We start from the raw sequence: 18,899 nt of genomic DNA on the forward strand, positions 1-18,899 counted from the left end.
CTATCAAAAGTTACAGCGATTTATATGAAGTTGTTCAAAAACGCTTTCTTTCGCCAAGACAATGCGTTTCTCACTGTTACATGCATTTGAATGGGAAACTCGCCTGAAACAAAGTATAGGTTTTCATTATGTGAATAATTTTAAAATCTTAGCTCAAACGGCTGCAAAACCTCTTTCTTTCGCCAAGACAATGCGTTTCTCACTGTTACATGCATTTGAATGGGAAACTCGCCCCAGACAAAGTATAGGTTTTCATTATGTGAATAATTTTAAAATCTTAGCTCAAACGGCTGCAAAACCTCTTTCTTTCGCCAAGACAATGCGTTTCTCACTGTTACATGCATTTGAATGGGAAACTCGCCCGAGACAAAGTATAGGTTTTCATTATGTGAATAATTTTAAAATCTTAGCTCAAACGGCTGCAAAACCTGTTTGCCCAGCACGGAGATATTGAGTTTTATAAGGTAAAGCCATAAACATGTGTGTCTGAGTCTTCTATCAAAAGTTACAGCGATTTATATGAAGTTGTTCAAAAACGCTTTCTTTCGCCAAGACAATGCGTTTCTCACTGTTACATGCATTTGAATGGGAAACTCGCACGAGACAAAGTATAGGTTTTCATTATGTGAATAATTTTAAAATCCTAGCTCAATCGGCTGCAAAACCTGTTTGCCCAGCACGGAGATATTGAGTTCTATAAGATAAAGCCATAAACATGTTTGTCTGAGTCCTCTATCAAAAGTTACAGCGATTTATATGAAGTTGTTCAAAAATGCTTTATTTCGCCAAGACAATGCGTTTCTCACTGTTACATGCATTTGAATGGGAAACTCGCCTCAGACAACGTATAGGTTTTCATTATGTGAATAATTTTAAAATCTTAGCTCAAACGGCTGCAAAACCTGTTTGCCCAGCACGGGGATATTGAGTTCTATAAGATAAAGCCATAAATATGTTTGTCTGAGTCTTCTATCAAAAGTTACAGCAATTTATATGAAGTTGTTCAAAAACGCTTTCTTTCGCCAAGACAATGCGTTTCTCACTGTTACATGCATTTGAATGGGAAACTCGCCTGAAACAAAGTATAGGTTTTCATTATGTGAATAATTTTAAAATCTTAGCTCAAACGGCTGCAAAACCTGTTTGCCCAGCACGGAGATATTGAGTTTTATAAGATAAAGCCATAAACATGTGTGTCTGAGTCTTCTATCAAAAGTTACAGCGATTTATATGAAGTTGTTCAAAAACGCTTTCTTTCGCCAAGACAATGCGTTTCTCACTGTTACATGCATTTGAATGGGAAACTCGCCTGAAAAAAAGTATAGGTTTTCATTATGTGAATAATTTTAAAATCTTAGCTCAAACGGCTGCAAAACCTGTTTGCCCAGCACGGAGATATTGAGTTCTATAAGATAAAGCCATAAACATGTTTGTCTGAGTCTTCTATCAAAAGTTACAGCGATTTATATGAAGTTGTACGAAAATGCTTTCTTTCGCCAAGACAGTGTGTTTCTCACTGTTACATGCATTTGAATGGGAAACTCGCCCGAGACAAAGTATAGGTTTTCATTATGTGAATAATTTTAAAATCTTAGCTCAAACGGCTGCAAAACCTGTTTGCCCAGCACGGAGATATTGAGTTTTATAAGATAAAGCCATAAACATGTGTGTCTGAGTCTTCTATCAAAAGTTACAGCGATTTATATGAAGTTGTTCAAAAACGCTTTCTTTCGCCAAGACAATGCGTTTCTCACTGTTACATGCATTTGAATGGGAAACTCGCCCGAGACAAAGTATAGGTTTTCATTATGTGAATAATTTTAAAATCCTAGCTCAATCGGCTGCAAAACCTGTTTGCCCAGCACGGAGATATTGAGTTCTATAAGATAAAGCCATAAACATGTTTGTCTGAGTCCTCTATCAAAAGTTACAGCGATTTATATGAAGTTGTTCAAAAACGCTTTATTTCGCCAAGACAATGCGTTTCTCACTGTTACATGCATTTGAATGGGAAACTCGCCTCAGACAACGTATAGGTTTTCATTATGTGAATAATTTTAAAATCTTAGCTCAAACGGCTGCAAAACCTGTTTGCCCAGCACGGAGATATTGAGTTTTATAAGATAAAGCCATAAACATGTGTGTCTGAGTCTTCTATCAAAAGTTACAGCGATTTATATGAAGTTGTTCAAAAACGCTTTCTTTCGCCAAGACAATGCGTTTCTCACTGTTACATGCATTTGAATGGGAAACTCGCCTGAAAAAAAGTATAGGTTTTCATTATGTGAATAATTTTAAAATCTTAGCTCAAACGGCTGCAAAACCTCTTTCTTTCGCCAAGACAATGCGTTTCTCACTGTTACATGCATTTGAATGGGAAACTCGCCCGAGACAAAGTATAGGTTTTCATTATGTGAATAATTTTAAAATCTTAGCTCAAACGGCTGCAAAACCTGTTTGCCCAGCACGGAGATATTGAGTTTTATAAGATAAAGCCATAAACATGTGTGTCTGAGTCTTCTATCAAAAGTTACAGCGATTTATATGAAGTTGTTCAAAAACGCTTTCTTTCGCCAAGACAATGCGTTTCTCACTGTTACATGCATTTGAATGGGAAACTCGCCCGAGACAAAGTATAGGTTTTCATTATGTGAATAATTTTAAAATCCTAGCTCAATCGGCTGCAAAACCTGTTTGCCCAGCACGGAGATATTGAGTTCTATAAGATAAAGCCATAAACATGTTTGTCTGAGTCCTCTATCAAAAGTTACAGCGATTTATATGAAGTTGTTCAAAAACGCTTTATTTCGCCAAGACAATGCATTTCTCACTGTTACATGCATTTGAATGGGAAACTCGCCTCAGTCAACGTATAGGTTTTCATTATGTGAATAATTTTAAAATCTTAGCTCAAACGGCTGCAAAACCTGTTTGCCCAGCACGGGGATATTGAGTTCTATAAGATAAAGCCATAAATATGTTTGTCTGAGTCTTCTATCAAAAGTTACAGCGATTTATATGAAGTTGTTCAAAAACGCTTTCTTTCGCCAAGACAATGCGTTTCTCACTGTTACATGCATTTGAATGGGAAACTCGCCTGAAAAAAAGTATAGGTTTTCATTATGTGAATAATTTTAAAATCTTAGCTCAAACGGCTGCAAAACCTGTTTGCCCAGCACGGAGATATTGAGTTCTATAAGATAAAGCCATAAACATGTTTGTCTGAGTCCTCTATCAAAAGTTACAGCGATTTATATGAAGTTGTTCAAAAACGCTTTATTTCGCCAAGACAATGCGTTTCTCACTGTTACATGCATTTGAATGGGAAACTCGCCTCAGACAACGTATAGGTTTTCATTATGTGAATAATTTTAAAATCTTAGCTCAAACGGCTGCAAAACCTGTTTGCCCAGCACGGGGATATTGAGTTCTATAAGATAAAGCCATAAATATGTTTGTCTGAGTCTTCTATCAAAAGTTACAGCGATTTATATGAAGTTGTTCAAAAACGCTTTCTTTCGCCAAGACAATGCGTTTCTCACTGTTACATGCATTTGAATGGGAAACTCGCCTGAAAAAAAGTATAGGTTTTCATTATGTGAATAATTTTAAAATCTTAGCTCAAACGGCTGCAAAACCTGTTTGCCCAGCACGGGGATATTGAGTTCTATAAGATAAAGCCATAAACATGTTTGTCTGAGTCTTCTATCAAAAGTTACAGCGATTTATATGAAGTTGTACGAAAATGCTTTCTTTCGCCAAGACAGTGTGTTTCTCACTGTTACATGCATTTGAATGGGAAACTCGCCTGAAACAAAGTATAGGTTTTCATTATGTGAATAATTTTAAAATCTTAGCTCAAACGGCTGCAAAACCTGTTTGCCCAGCACGGAGATATTGAGTTTTATAAGATAAAGCCATAAACATGTGTGTCTGAGTCTTCTATCAAAAGTTACAGCGATTTATATGAAGTTGTTCAAAAACGCTTTCTTTCGCCAAGACAATGCGTTTCTCACTGTTACATGCATTTGAATGGGAAACTCGCCCGAGACAAAGTATAGGTTTTCATTATGTGAATAATTTTAAAATCCTAGCTCAATCGGCTGCAAAACCTGTTTGCCCAGCACGGAGATATTGAGTTTTATAAGATAAAGCCATAAACATGTGTGTCTGAGTCTTCTATCAAAAGTTACAGCGATTTATATGAAGTTGTTCAAAAACGCTTTCTTTCGCCAAGACAATGCGTTTCTCACTGTTACATGCATTTGAATGGGAAACTCGCCTGAAAAAAAGTATAGGTTTTCATTATGTGAATAATTTTAAAATCTTAGCTCAAACGGCTGCAAAACCTGTTTGCCCAGCACGGGGATATTGAGTTCTATAAGATAAAGCCATAAACATGTTTGTCTGAGTCTTCTATCAAAAGTTACAGCGATTTATATGAAGTTGTACGAAAATGCTTTCTTTCGCCAAGACAGTGTGTTTCTCACTGTTACATGCATTTGAATGGGAAACTCGCCTGAAACAAAGTATAGGTTTCCATTATGTGAATAATTTTAAAATCCTAGCTCAATCGGCTGCAAAACCTGTTTGCCCAGCACGGGGATATTGAGTTCTATAAGATAAAGCCATAAACATGTTTGTCTGAGTCTTCTATCAAAAGTTACAGCGATTTATATGAAGTTGTTCAAAAACGCTTTATTTCACCAAGACAGTGTGTTTCTCACTGTTACATGCATTTGAATGGGAAACTCGCCTGAAAAAAAGTATAGGTTTTCATTATGTGAATAATTTTAAAATCTTAGCTCAAACGGCTGCAAAACCTCTTTCTTTCGCCAAGACAATGCGTTTCTCACTGTTACATGCATTTGAATGGGAAACTCGCCCGAGACAAAGTATAGGTTTTCATTATGTGAATAATTTTAAAATCTTAGCTCAAACGGCTGCAAAATCTGTTTGCCCAGCACGGAGATATTGAGTTTTATAAGATAAAGCCATAAACATGTGTGTCTGAGTCTTCTATCAAAAGTTACAGCGATTTATATGAAGTTGTTCAAAAACGCTTTCTTTCGCCAAGACAATGCGTTTCTCACTGTTACATGCATTTGAATGGGAAACTCGCCCGAGACAAAGTATAGGTTTTCATTATGTGAATAATTTTAAAATCCTAGCTCAATCGGCTGCAAAACCTGTTTGCCCAGCACGGAGATATTGAGTTCTATAAGATAAAGCCATAAACATGTTTGTCTGAGTCCTCTATCAAAAGTTACAGCGATTTATATGAAGTTGTTCAAAAACGCTTTCTTTCGCCAAGACAATGCGTTTCTCACTGTTACATGCATTTGAATGGGAAACTCGCCTCAGACAACGTATAGGTTTTCATTATGTGAATAATTTTAAAATCTTAGCTCAAACGGCTGCAAAACCTCTTTCTTTCGCCAAGACAATGCGTTTCTCACTGTTACATGCATTTGAATGGGAAACTCGCCCGAGACAAAGTATAGGTTTTCATTATGTGAATAATTTTAAAATCTTAGCTCAAACGGCTGCAAAACCTGTTTGCCCAGCACGGAGATATTGAGTTCTATAAGATAAAGCCATAAACATGTTTGTCTGAGTCTTCTATCAAAAGTTACAGCGATTTATATGAAGTTGTACGAAAATGCTTTCTTTCGCCAAGACAGTGTGTTTCTCACTGTTACATGCATTTGAATGGGAAACTCGCCTGAAACAAAGTATAGGTTTTCATTATGTGAATAATTTTAAAATCTTAGCTCAAACGGCTGCAAAACCTGTTTGCCCAGCACGGAGATATTGAGTTTTATAAGATAAAGCCATAAACATGTGTGTCTGAGTCTTCTATCAAAAGTTACAGCGATTTATATGAAGTTGTTCAAAAACGCTTTCTTTCGCCAAGACAATGCGTTTCTCACTGTTACATGCATTTGAATGGGAAACTCGCCCGAGACAAAGTATAGGTTTTCATTATGTGAATAATTTTAAAATCCTAGCTCAATCGGCTGCAAAACCTGTTTGCCCAGCACGGAGATATTGAGTTCTATAAGATAAAGCCATAAACATGTTTGTCTGAGTCCTCTATCAAAAGTTACAGCGATTTATATGAAGTTGTTCAAAAACGCTTTATTTCGCCAAGACAATGCGTTTCTCACTGTTACATGCATTTGAATGGGAAACTCGCCTCAGACAACGTATAGGTTTTCATTATGTGAATAATTTTAAAATCTTAGCTCAAACGGCTGCAAAACCTGTTTGCCCAGCACGGAGATATTGAGTTTTATAAGATAAAGCCATAAACATGTGTGTCTGAGTCTTCTATCAAAAGTTACAGCGATTTATATGAAGTTGTTCAAAAACGCTTTCTTTCGCCAAGACAATGCGTTTCTCACTGTTACATGCATTTGAATGGGAAACTCGCCTGAAAAAAAGTATAGGTTTTCATTATGTGAATAATTTTAAAATCTTAGCTCAAACGGCTGCAAAACCTGTTTGCCCAGCACGGGGATATTGAGTTCTATAAGATAAAGCCATAAACATGTTTGTCTGAGTCTTCTATCAAAAGTTACAGCGATTTATATGAAGTTGTTCAAAAACGCTTTATTTCACCAAGACAGTGTGTTTCTCACTGTTACATGCATTTGAATGGGAAACTCGCCTGAAAAAAAGTATAGGTTTTCATTATGTGAATAATTTTAAAATCTTAGCTCAAACGGCTGCAAAACCTGTTTGCCCAGCACGGAGATATTGAGTTTTATAAGATAAAGCCATAAACATGTGTGTCTGAGTCTTCTATCAAAAGTTACAGCGATTTATATGAAGTTGTTCAAAAACGCTTTCTTTCGCCAAGACAATGCGTTTCTCACTGTTACATGCATTTGAATGGGAAACTCGCCCGAGACAAAGTATAGGTTTTCATTATGTGAATAATTTTAAAATCCTAGCTCAATCGGCTGCAAAACCTGTTTGCCCAGCACGGAGATATTGAGTTTTATAAGATAAAGCCATAAACATGTGTGTCTGAGTCTTCTATCAAAAGTTACAGCGATTTATATGAAGTTGTTCAAAAACGCTTTCTTTCGCCAAGACAATGCGTTTCTCACTGTTACATGCATTTGAATGGGAAACTCGCCCGAGACAAAGTATAGGTTTTCATTATGTGAATAATTTTAAAATCCTAGCTCAATCGGCTGCAAAACCTGTTTGCCCAGCACGGAGATATTGAGTTCTATAAGATAAAGCCATAAACATGTTTGTCTGAGTCCTCTATCAAAAGTTACAGCGATTTATATGAAGTTGTTCAAAAACGCTTTATTTCGCCAAGACAATGCGTTTCTCACTGTTACATGCATTTGAATGGGAAACTCGCCTCAGACAACGTATAGGTTTTCATTATGTGAATAATTTTAAAATCTTAGCTCAAACGGCTGCAAAACCTGTTTGCCCAGCACGGGGATATTGAGTTCTATAAGATAAAGCCATAAATATGTTTGTCTGAGTCTTCTATCAAAAGTTACAGCGATTTATATGAAGTTGTTCAAAAACGCTTTCTTTCGCCAAGACAATGCGTTTCTCACTGTTACATGCATTTGAATGGGAAACTCGCCTGAAAAAAAGTATAGGTTTTCATTATGTGAATAATTTTAAAATCTTAGCTCAAACGGCTGCAAAACCTGTTTGCCCAGCACGGGGATATTGAGTTCTATAAGATAAAGCCATAAACATGTTTGTCTGAGTCTTCTATCAAAAGTTACAGCGATTTATATGAAGTTGTACGAAAATGCTTTCTTTCGCCAAGACAGTGTGTTTCTCACTGTTACATGCATTTGAATGGGAAACTCGCCTGAAACAAAGTATAGGTTTTCATTATGTGAATAATTTTAAAATCTTAGCTCAAACGGCTGCAAAACCTGTTTGCCCAGCACGGAGATATTGAGTTTTATAAGATAAAGCCATAAACATGTGTGTCTGAGTCTTCTATCAAAAGTTACAGCGATTTATATGAAGTTGTTCAAAAACGCTTTCTTTCGCCAAGACAATGCGTTTCTCACTGTTACATGCATTTGAATGGGAAACTCGCCCGAGACAAAGTATAGGTTTTCATTATGTGAATAATTTTAAAATCCTAGCTCAATCGGCTGCAAAACCTGTTTGCCCAGCACGGAGATATTGAGTTTTATAAGATAAAGCCATAAACATGTGTGTCTGAGTCTTCTATCAAAAGTTACAGCGATTTATATGAAGTTGTTCAAAAACGCTTTCTTTCGCCAAGACAATGCGTTTCTCACTGTTACATGCATTTGAATGGGAAACTCGCCTGAAAAAAAGTATAGGTTTTCATTATGTGAATAATTTTAAAATCTTAGCTCAAACGGCTGCAAAACCTGTTTGCCCAGCACGGGGATATTGAGTTCTATAAGATAAAGCCATAAACATGTTTGTCTGAGTCTTCTATCAAAAGTTACAGCGATTTATATGAAGTTGTACGAAAATGCTTTCTTTCGCCAAGACAGTGTGTTTCTCACTGTTACATGCATTTGAATGGGAAACTCGCCTGAAACAAAGTATAGGTTTCCATTATGTGAATAATTTTAAAATCCTAGCTCAATCGGCTGCAAAACCTGTTTGCCCAGCACGGGGATATTGAGATCTATAAGATAAAGCCATAAACATGTTTGTCTGAGTCTTCTATCAAAAGTTACAGCGATTTATATGAAGTTGTTCAAAAACGCTTTATTTCACCAAGACAGTGTGTTTCTCACTGTTACATGCATTTGAATGGGAAACTCGCCTGAAAAAAAGTATAGGTTTTCATTATGTGAATAATTTTAAAATCTTAGCTCAAACGGCTGCAAAACCTCTTTCTTTCGCCAAGACAATGCGTTTCTCACTGTTACATGCATTTGAATGGGAAACTCGCCCGAGACAAAGTATAGGTTTTCATTATGTGAATAATTTTAAAATCTTAGCTCAAACGGCTGCAAAATCTGTTTGCCCAGCACGGAGATATTGAGTTTTATAAGATAAAGCCATAAACATGTGTGTCTGAGTCTTCTATCAAAAGTTACAGCGATTTATATGAAGTTGTTCAAAAACGCTTTCTTTCGCCAAGACAATGCGTTTCTCACTGTTACATGCATTTGAATGGGAAACTCGCCCGAGACAAAGTATAGGTTTTCATTATGTGAATAATTTTAAAATCCTAGCTCAATCGGCTGCAAAACCTGTTTGCCCAGCACGGAGATATTGAGTTCTATAAGATAAAGCCATAAACATGTTTGTCTGAGTCCTCTATCAAAAGTTACAGCGATTTATATGAAGTTGTTCAAAAACGCTTTCTTTCGCCAAGACAATGCGTTTCTCACTGTTACATGCATTTGAATGGGAAACTCGCCTCAGACAACGTATAGGTTTTCATTATGTGAATAATTTTAAAATCTTAGCTCAAACGGCTGCAAAACCTCTTTCTTTCGCCAAGACAATGCGTTTCTCACTGTTACATGCATTTGAATGGGAAACTCGCCCGAGACAAAGTATAGGTTTTCATTATGTGAATAATTTTAAAATCTTAGCTCAAACGGCTGCAAAACCTGTTTGCCCAGCACGGAGATATTGAGTTTTATAAGATAAAGCCATAAACATGTGTGTCTGAGTCTTCTATCAAAAGTTACAGCGATTTATATGAAGTTGTTCAAAAACGCTTTCTTTCGCCAAGACAATGCGTTTCTCACTGTTACATGCATTTGAAAGGGAAACTCGCCCGAGACAAAGTATAGGTTTTCATTATGTGAATAATTTTAAAATCTTAGCTCAAACGGCTGCAAAACCTGTTTGCCCAGCACGGAGATATTGAGTTTTATAAGATAAAGCCATAAACATGTGTGTCTGAGTCTTCTATCAAAAGTTACAGCGATTTATACGAAGTTGTTCAAAAACGCTTTCTTTCGCCAAGACAATGCGTTTCTCACTGTTACATGCATTTGAATGGGAAACTCGCCTGAAAAAAAGTATAGGTTTTCATTATGTGAATAATTTTAAAATCTTAGCTCAAACGGCTGCAAAACCTGTTTGCCCAGCACGGAGATATTGAGTTCTATAAGATAAAGCCATAAACATGTTTGTCTGAGTCTTCTATCAAAAGTTACAGCGATTTATATGAAGTTGTACGAAAATGCTTTCTTTCGCCAAGACAGTGTGTTTCTCACTGTTACATGCATTTGAATGGGAAACTCGCCTGAAACAAAGTATAGGTTTTCATTATGTGAATAATTTTAAAATCCTAGCTAAATCGGCTGCAAAACCTGTTTGCCCAGCACGGAGATATTGAGTTTTATAAGATAAAGCCATAAACATGTTTGTCTGAGTCTTCTATCAAAAGTTACAGCGATTTATATGAAGTTGTTCAAAAACGCTTTCTTTCGCCAAGACAATGCGTTTCTCACGGTTACATGCATTTGAATGGGAAACTCGCCTCAGACAAAGTATAGGTTTTCATTATGTGAATAATTTTAAAATCTTAGCTCAAACGGCTGCAAAACCTGTTTGCCCAGCACGGAGATATTGAGTTTTATAAGATAAAGCCATGAACATGTTTGTCTGAGTCTTCTATCAAAAGTTACAGCGATTTATATGAAGTTGTACGAAAATGCTTTCTTTCGCCAAGACAGTGTTTCTCACTGTTACATGCATTTGAATGGGAAACTCGCCTCAGACAAAGTATAGGTTTTCATTATGTGAATAATTTTAAAATCTTAGCTCAAACGGCTGCAAAACCTGTTTGCCCAGCACGGAGATATTGAGTTTTATAAGATAAAGCCATGAACATGTTTGTCTGAGTCTTCTATCAAAAGTTACAGCGATTTATATGAAGTTGTTCAAAAACGCTTTCTTTCGCCAAGACAATGCGTTTCTCACTGTTACATGCATTTGAATGGGAAACTCGCCCGAGACAAAGTATAGGTTTTCATTATGTGAATAATTTTAAAATCTTAGCTCAAACGGCTGCAAAACCTGTTTGCCCAGCACGGGGATATTGAGTTCTATAAGATAAAGCCATGAACATGTTTGTCTGAGACCTCTATCAAAAGTTACAGCGATTTATATGAAGTTGTTCAAAAACGCTTTATTTCGCCAAGACAATGCGTTTCTCACTGTTACATGCATTTGAATGGGAAACTCGCCTGAGACAAAGTATAGGTTTTCATTATGTGAATAATTTTAAAATCTTAGCTCAAACGGCTGCAAAACCTCTTTCTTTCGCCAAGACAATGCGTTTCTCACTGTTACATGCATTTGAATGGGAAACTCGCCTGAGACAAAGTATAGGTTTTCATTATGTGAATAATTTTAAAATCCTAGCTCAATCGGCTGCAAAACCTGTTTGCCCAGCACGGAGATATTGAGTTTTATAAGATAAAGCCATAAACATGTGTGTCTGAGTCTTCTATCAAAAGTTACAGCGATTTATACGAAGTTGTTCAAAAACGCTTTCTTTCGCCAAGACAATGCGTTTCTCACTGTTACATGCATTTGAATGGGAAACTCGCCTGAAAAAAAGTATAGGTTTTCATTATGTGAATAATTTTAAAATCTTAGCTCAAACGGCTGCAAAACCTGTTTGCCCAGCACGGAGATATTGAGTTCTATAAGATAAAGCCATAAACATGTTTGTCTGAGTCTTCTATCAAAAGTTACAGCGATTTATATGAAGTTGTACGAAAATGCTTTCTTTCGCCAAGACAGTGTGTTTCTCACTGTTACATGCATTTGAATGGGAAACTCGCCTGAAACAAAGTATAGGTTTTCATTATGTGAATAATTTTAAAATCCTAGCTAAATCGGCTGCAAAACCTGTTTGCCCAGCACGGAGATATTGAGTTTTATAAGATAAAGCCATAAACATGTTTGTCTGAGTCTTCTATCAAAAGTTACAGCGATTTATATGAAGTTGTTCAAAAACGCTTTCTTTCGCCAAGACAATGCGTTTCTCACGGTTACATGCATTTGAATGGGAAACTCGCCTCAGACAAAGTATAGGTTTTCATTATGTGAATAATTTTAAAATCTTAGCTCAAACGGCTGCAAAACCTGTTTGCCCAGCACGGAGATATTGAGTTTTATAAGATAAAGCCATGAACATGTTTGTCTGAGTCTTCTATCAAAAGTTACAGCGATTTATATGAAGTTGTACGAAAATGCTTTCTTTCGCCAAGACAGTGTTTCTCACTGTTACATGCATTTGAATGGGAAACTCGCCTCAGACAAAGTATAGGTTTTCATTATGTGAATAATTTTAAAATCTTAGCTCAAACGGCTGCAAAACCTGTTTGCCCAGCACGGAGATATTGAGTTTTATAAGATAAAGCCATGAACATGTTTGTCTGAGTCTTCTATCAAAAGTTACAGCGATTTATATGAAGTTGTTCAAAAACGCTTTCTTTCGCCAAGACAATGCGTTTCTCACTGTTACATGCATTTGAATGGGAAACTCGCCCGAGACAAAGTATAGGTTTTCATTATGTGAATAATTTTAAAATCTTAGCTCAAACGGCTGCAAAACCTGTTTGCCCAGCACGGGGATATTGAGTTCTATAAGATAAAGCCATGAACATGTTTGTCTGAGACCTCTATCAAAAGTTACAGCGATTTATATGAAGTTGTTCAAAAACGCTTTATTTCGCCAAGACAATGCGTTTCTCACTGTTACATGCATTTGAATGGGAAACTCGCCTGAGACAAAGTATAGGTTTTCATTATGTGAATAATTTTAAAATCTTAGCTCAAACGGCTGCAAAACCTCTTTCTTTCGCCAAGACAATGCGTTTCTCACTGTTACATGCATTTGAATGGGAAACTCGCCTGAGACAAAGTATAGGTTTTCATTATGTGAATAATTTTAAAATCCTAGCTCAATCGGCTGCAAAACCTGTTTGCCCAGCACGGAGATATTGAGTTCTATAAGATAAAGCCATAAACATGTTTGTCTGAGTCCTCTATCAAAAGTTAAAGCGATTTATATGAAGTTGTTCAAAAACGCTTTCTTTCGCCAAGACAATGCATTTCTCACTGTTACATGCATTTGAATGGGAAACTCGCCCGAGACAAAGTATAGGTTTTCATTATGTGAATAATTTTAAAATCTTAGCTCAAACGGCTGCAAAACCTGTTTGCCCAGCACGGGGATATTGAGTTCTATAAGATAAAGCCATGAACATGTTTGTCTGAGACCTCTATCAAAAGTTACAGCGATTTATATGAAGTTGTTCAAAAACGCTTTATTTCGCCAAGACAATGCGTTTCTCACTGTTACATGCATTTGAATGGGAAACTCGCCTGAGACAAAGTATAGGTTTTCATTATGTGAATAATTTTAAAATCTTAGCTCAAACGGCTGCAAAACCTGTTTGCCCGGCACGGGGATAATGAGTTCTATAGGATAAAGCCATAAACATGTTTGTCTGAGTCCTCTATCAAAAGTTACAGCGATTTATATGAAGTTGTTCAAAAACGCTTTCTTTCGCCAAGACAATGCGTTTCTCACTGTTACATGCATTTGAATGGGAAACTCGCCTGAGACAAAGTATAGGTTTTCATTATGTGAATAATTTTAAAATCTTAGCTCAAACGGCTGCAAAACCTGTTTGCCCGGCACGGGGATAATGAGTTCTATAGGATAAAGCCATAAACATGTTTGTCTGAGTCCTCTATCAAAAGTTACAGCGATTTATATGAAGTTGTTCAAAAACGCTTTCTTTCGCCAAGACAATGCGTTTCTCACTGTTACAAGCACATATTTTCTCTGCTTTGTCTAACCTCTGCAGAGCCTCTGTCTAGAAAAACATATCTGTAAGCATAAAACAAATATACATTTCATAACACGTCACTGGACAAACCTCGGTCAGTTGATTTCCTCTGTGCAGTGCAGACGAACATCAGTCAGCAAGTCAAGGCTGTGAGATGGACTGGTGTCCTTTGTGACTCTGCTGGTTCTTCTGAGGAAACACCACCGTCTCTCCACACCGTCACCATCTGTGAGCACAAACTGCTGCTCTGCCAGCATGTAGGAATCACATATCACACACACAGGGGTGAAGAAACATTAGAGCTCAACTTTGGATACTTTAGATCTAAACAGATCAAACTAGCTCTTAGTTTCAACAATCAGTGAGCAGACAAACAATGATACCATACTGATTCTATATGAATACAATATGGTATTTTCAATACAGGTGTCAAATTAATTTCGCATTAATTGCATGCACTGCATTTCGTTGCCCTGTACCTGTGCATGTGCAATGACAATAAAGTTGAATTCTATTCTATTCTATTCTATTCTATTCTAATTTATTAAAACTAATACAGATATATGTATATATATATTTTTTGATAAATTCGTTTGCTAAATTATAAGAATATTTTTTTTTTTTCATTTAACTATTGCAACTGAAAGAAATTAAATATTGAACAAAAATATATTGTCACATTCTGAGCATGCTCAGCATGCTGAAAGACTTGAAGTTGCTACAGATTTTAAGAAGTGATAATTATAGGGAAAAAACTTCTCTTTTTCTTCTGTTTAATCAAACATTTGATGCCTTAGATGTCTCAGTCCTATAGCATTCTGCAACTACAACTAAGCTGAAGCTTGGATTTGGCTGCAGGTGCCCCTGTACATCCTTCTCAGCAGCACACATGTGGGTACCATTTAATCACACTTCTTCCTGAGCTTTGCTTCATCACAAGACCAAAGGTGGCATCCCGTGTCACAGTCTTATCATCATCCAGAAGAAACATTTGAAGAAACATCATGGAGAAGAAACATTTACGCGCCTCCTGGTTTTGCTTTCTGATCCTGCAAAAAGACTGAGGACAACAAAGCCCAGAGAACACGAGATACACAACATCCAACATTCAGACTCAACAGCCTCCATAAATGAAGAGCACCAGGTTGGTTCAGTTATAGTAGATATGAGCATACTTCACATTACTGGGTATGAATAATAATCAAGAGACAAACTTTGAAGATGCAGAGCATGATGTCCCATCATCAGACTGTAAACAAACATCCACCAGGCTTCTTTGTTGGATCTCCTATCAGGGATCAGTAGCGTGTATTAACCTGTGGTATAAGCAGCAGTCACTGAAATATTACTGTTTCAGATAAGAAATCTAGCACATAAAAGCCAGGGTAGGAGGGATCTCTGCAAACTGACTTACCTCTGCAAGTGTGAAGCTCAACAAAAATCTGACTCTCCAGTCACTGACAACCCAAAACCTCCAGCTGGGAGATAGAAAACGCTGTCTGGGTCTTGCTGGATGTTGCTGGTCAGAGTCCACACATTAGCAGAGTGCTTCTTGGTCCCACTGACCCATGTGGACAGTGACTGTGGAGAACTGTTCTGGAAAACATAAAAGAGAATTAAAATAACAAAAAGCCAAAGAGGATTTCCACAAAGACTATCTTGGAATCAGCAATCAAAAAAAACACTGGTTCATATTTCAATTAAATATGAACAGATTCCTTAAATGTACGCAGTTCAGATCTGATTTAATTTAATTTCCTTCACACAGCACATTCGTCCAGGCTGACAGGTAAACATAGAATTAATCTCAGGTAACATGACTCATAGTAGAGATTCAGTAAGAAAGATTGCAGGCTCTAATATTATTACCACACAATCCAAGGACACACCAACAGCTCAGATTTCTAGAACTATTTAAACAAATGTCTTTTGAATATTCAATTCAGTGGGGTGGGGGGTGTCGTGGAATTTTTTAAATAAAGTCTGCAACACAGAAAGAGCTGTGATCAAGCTATTTATTACTGCGCACAGGAGAGCAAACACACATCAAACATTACAGTTCAGTCATGTCAGCTCTGCCACAGAAGTTGTGCTCCTACTCCTTTATGCATTCCAAGGAAGAGGGAGGAAGTTACAAACTGATCCTACCACACTTCACGTGTCTCGCTATGAAACCTAACGGATCAGTGGTTATGCTGTTTTGTGCCCTTGGCCTTATCAGCACCTGTAAAGGGAGTTGTTTTCTCAAACTGCTGAAGTAAGTTCATCTAGTTTTAGAACCTTTCACTGAACAGTCTATAACAGTGTCATAAGCACTTAAATACTTTAAATGAGAATAACAGAAAATTTCTATTACAGGAGCTAGAGCCTGTCCCAGTAGTCATAGGTAGAGCACACCTGGACAGGTCACCAGTCTGTCAGAGGACTAACACAGATGCAGCCTGACTCAATCCTAAATGTTCAGCACACAGAGACACAGAGGTGCTGTTTAAAGTTTAGTGTTAACTTGAGTCACTGATCATTTGCAGTATTACAGAGTCTGGCAGTCTTTGCATGATGTCCACGTCACTGTACGTTTCTAGCTGACTCTCAGGTGTGACAGGTGTGCCAGCAGGAAAGAGTAATAATAGCCTGCATCCTGAGGTTTTTCATGCAGGATTAAAGGAGCCAGGCTTTGTTCACACAGCTAGGATTGTATTTTACATTGACCCTGGGTCAGTATAAGTATCATACAGTTTAAACGAAGCACTGAAACTTGCACATATTTATTACAGATGCACTGAAGCTAATCGAGATATTTGCTGTCAATCTGTGGCTGCGATTAAACAGTTTACTGGAAACTTTATTAACTAGTAACTTCGTCAGTCATAACAGAAGCTAATATTTCTGTGCTAACATCGTTTAAACAGTAACAGCTTTACTCCAATATAAGCTAACGTTTACACCGTAACTTTAAGCTAGCACCATAAAGACGGTAAAACACGTAATAACATCTACAAATGCATCTTAAAGCTGTTATATTAGCACTCGGTGTATTACTAACATAAGCACATTAACATTATTGACACTCGCTGACTTTTAATAGTCGTTCTATAAATGCTGTCCGTTTAAACGGTCTTACCTGTAAACACTGCTGTATCCACCGGATTCCAGCCAGAGTGAATTCTGGAGTCTTCCCACGCTCCTGTTAGTGATCCTCCATCTGGATGGATGATAACAACCTTCTGAACAATCTAGCAGGAGCTGGTCCATATCTATGGGACTGATTTGTGCTAATAACGCCCAATTGTATGGACTGATAACAGCCGAAGCGGGTGAATAAAGTCACCCAGTCGCTAGCTGTGCCATTACCCAGCATACACCAGCACAATATTAGGCACAGCACCACCATAGACATTTTCAGTGGTTTTGAATGCAGGACATGGTTATCTTACCTTGTAAAATGCATGACAATAAAACAGCTAACCACCATAAAATGGTATTGTGTGTGTGTGTGTGTGTGTGTGTGTGTGTGTGTGTGTGTGTGTGTGTGTGTGTGTGTGTGTGTGTGTGTGTGAGAGAGAGAGAGAGGGGGGGGGGGGAGAGATCAAAGGCGTGCGTTTATGTTTTTTCTTGATCAAGAGTGTGCCTCCTCTCTCTTATTGGATATGGTGTAGCATGTTTATTCAGGTGCACCTTTGAAGTCTATGAGAATACTTTGCAGCCTGGTCTGAGTGGTCATTTCTGCACAGACACAATGAAGCGTGCACTCAGTTTAGAGGAGGCTGTTGCTGCAGTTTTGCACTCTCCACAAGCAGTGGAGATACTTCTGACAGCGAAGAAGAATTTTTGCCAGGCACCGAGGAGCTTTGCAGCTCATGTGCGGAGGAGGAGAAGGAGAAGGAGGAAGAAGAGCAGGAGGAAGAGACAAGACTGGAGGATGGCCAGTGGAGATCTAAAAATGGAGAAATCATGTGGCAACCCACACACGAAGAGGTCCTGCCATTTTTCCTCCTCCCATTTTAACCCCAGGACCAACCCATTATGCAATTCATAGGATCAGCAGCCCTGTGTGCACTTTCCATCTTTTTTTTGCAGAGGACATTATGCAGCTAATCCTGCATTTCACCAACCTGCAGGGCAACAGGTCAGTAAAAGACTGGAAGGACATAGATGAGGAGGAGTTGCAGGCTTACATGGGGCTTGTGATGCTGGCTGGCCTGTACAGGTCTCACATGAAACGACAACAAGCCTGTGGGATGGGGAGACAGGGCTCTTCTGTTTCCTGCTACCATGTCAAAAAAAAAGATTTGAGCAAATTAATCGGGCAGTAAGATTCGATAATCGTCTCTCCCGTCCAGGTCGCTACAAGGGGGATAAGGCTGTGGTTTCCTACATCCCCAAGCAAAGAAAAAATGTTGTCTTATTGGGCACCAGGCACCGTGAGCTACAAGTCCAGGACTCTGGGAAGAGAAAGCCCCACATCATCCTGGATTATAACAAATCCAAAGGGGCTGTGGATCATCTGGACCAGGTAAGAACAATTATAAGTCATTTATTTGCCAAATTGTTTATCGTTTCTCATTGTCATAACTGATAAAGTCAGATAATGTGATTATGATAGTTTTGATATGAGATGATAGTTTTAGAATATGAGAGTTTTGATAGTTACAGATAGGAGGGGGGCCCACAGGCGGAAGGATCTATGAAGTTAATGAAAAAACTCTTTATTTCACCATGTTAGTGCGTTACTCGCTATTACATGCATTTGAATGGAGTTCTCGCCAGACACAAAGTATAGGTTTTCATTATGTGAATAACTTGAAAATCTTAGCTCAAACAGCTTTAAAACCTGTTTGCCCAGCACGGGGATATTGAGTTCTATAAGATAAAGCCATAAACATGCGCGAAAGAAAGCGTTTTTCATCAACTTCATAGATCTTGCTGTAACTTTTGATAGAAGACTCGGATACACATGTTTATGGCTTTATCTTATACACTTCAATATCCCCATGCTGGGAAAACAGGTTTTGCAGCCGTTTGAGCTAAGATTTTCAACTTATTCACATAATGAAAACCTATACTTTGTTTCGGTTGAGTTCC

The 18,899-nt window shown here is 37.7% G+C and overlaps 1 long non-coding RNA gene across 2 annotated transcripts; it reads right to left on the reverse strand.

Annotated features, from left to right (window-relative positions):
- Nucleotides 1-13,963: 13,963 nt before the first annotated feature.
- LOC308405044 lies at nucleotides 13,964-17,141 on the reverse strand. 2 transcript variants are annotated; one of them, XR_013973257.1, is made up of 4 exons: nucleotides 16,939-17,141; nucleotides 15,232-15,413; nucleotides 14,717-15,133; nucleotides 13,964-14,059 (listed from the first exon to the last, which is right to left on the reverse strand). It is a non-coding gene; the product is annotated as an uncharacterized lncRNA (long non-coding RNA). The 2 variants fall into 2 exon arrangements; XR_013973258.1 differs by lacking the exon at nucleotides 13,964-14,059 and having other exon boundaries at nucleotides 14,362-15,133.
- Between the last annotated feature and the right edge of the window lie 1,758 nt (nucleotides 17,142-18,899).

Source organism: Rhamphochromis sp. 'chilingali' (genome assembly GCF_963969265.1).
Source record: "Rhamphochromis sp. 'chilingali' genome assembly, chromosome: 1".
NCBI classification, from domain to species: Eukaryota; Metazoa; Chordata; class Actinopteri; order Cichliformes; family Cichlidae; genus Rhamphochromis; species Rhamphochromis sp. 'chilingali'.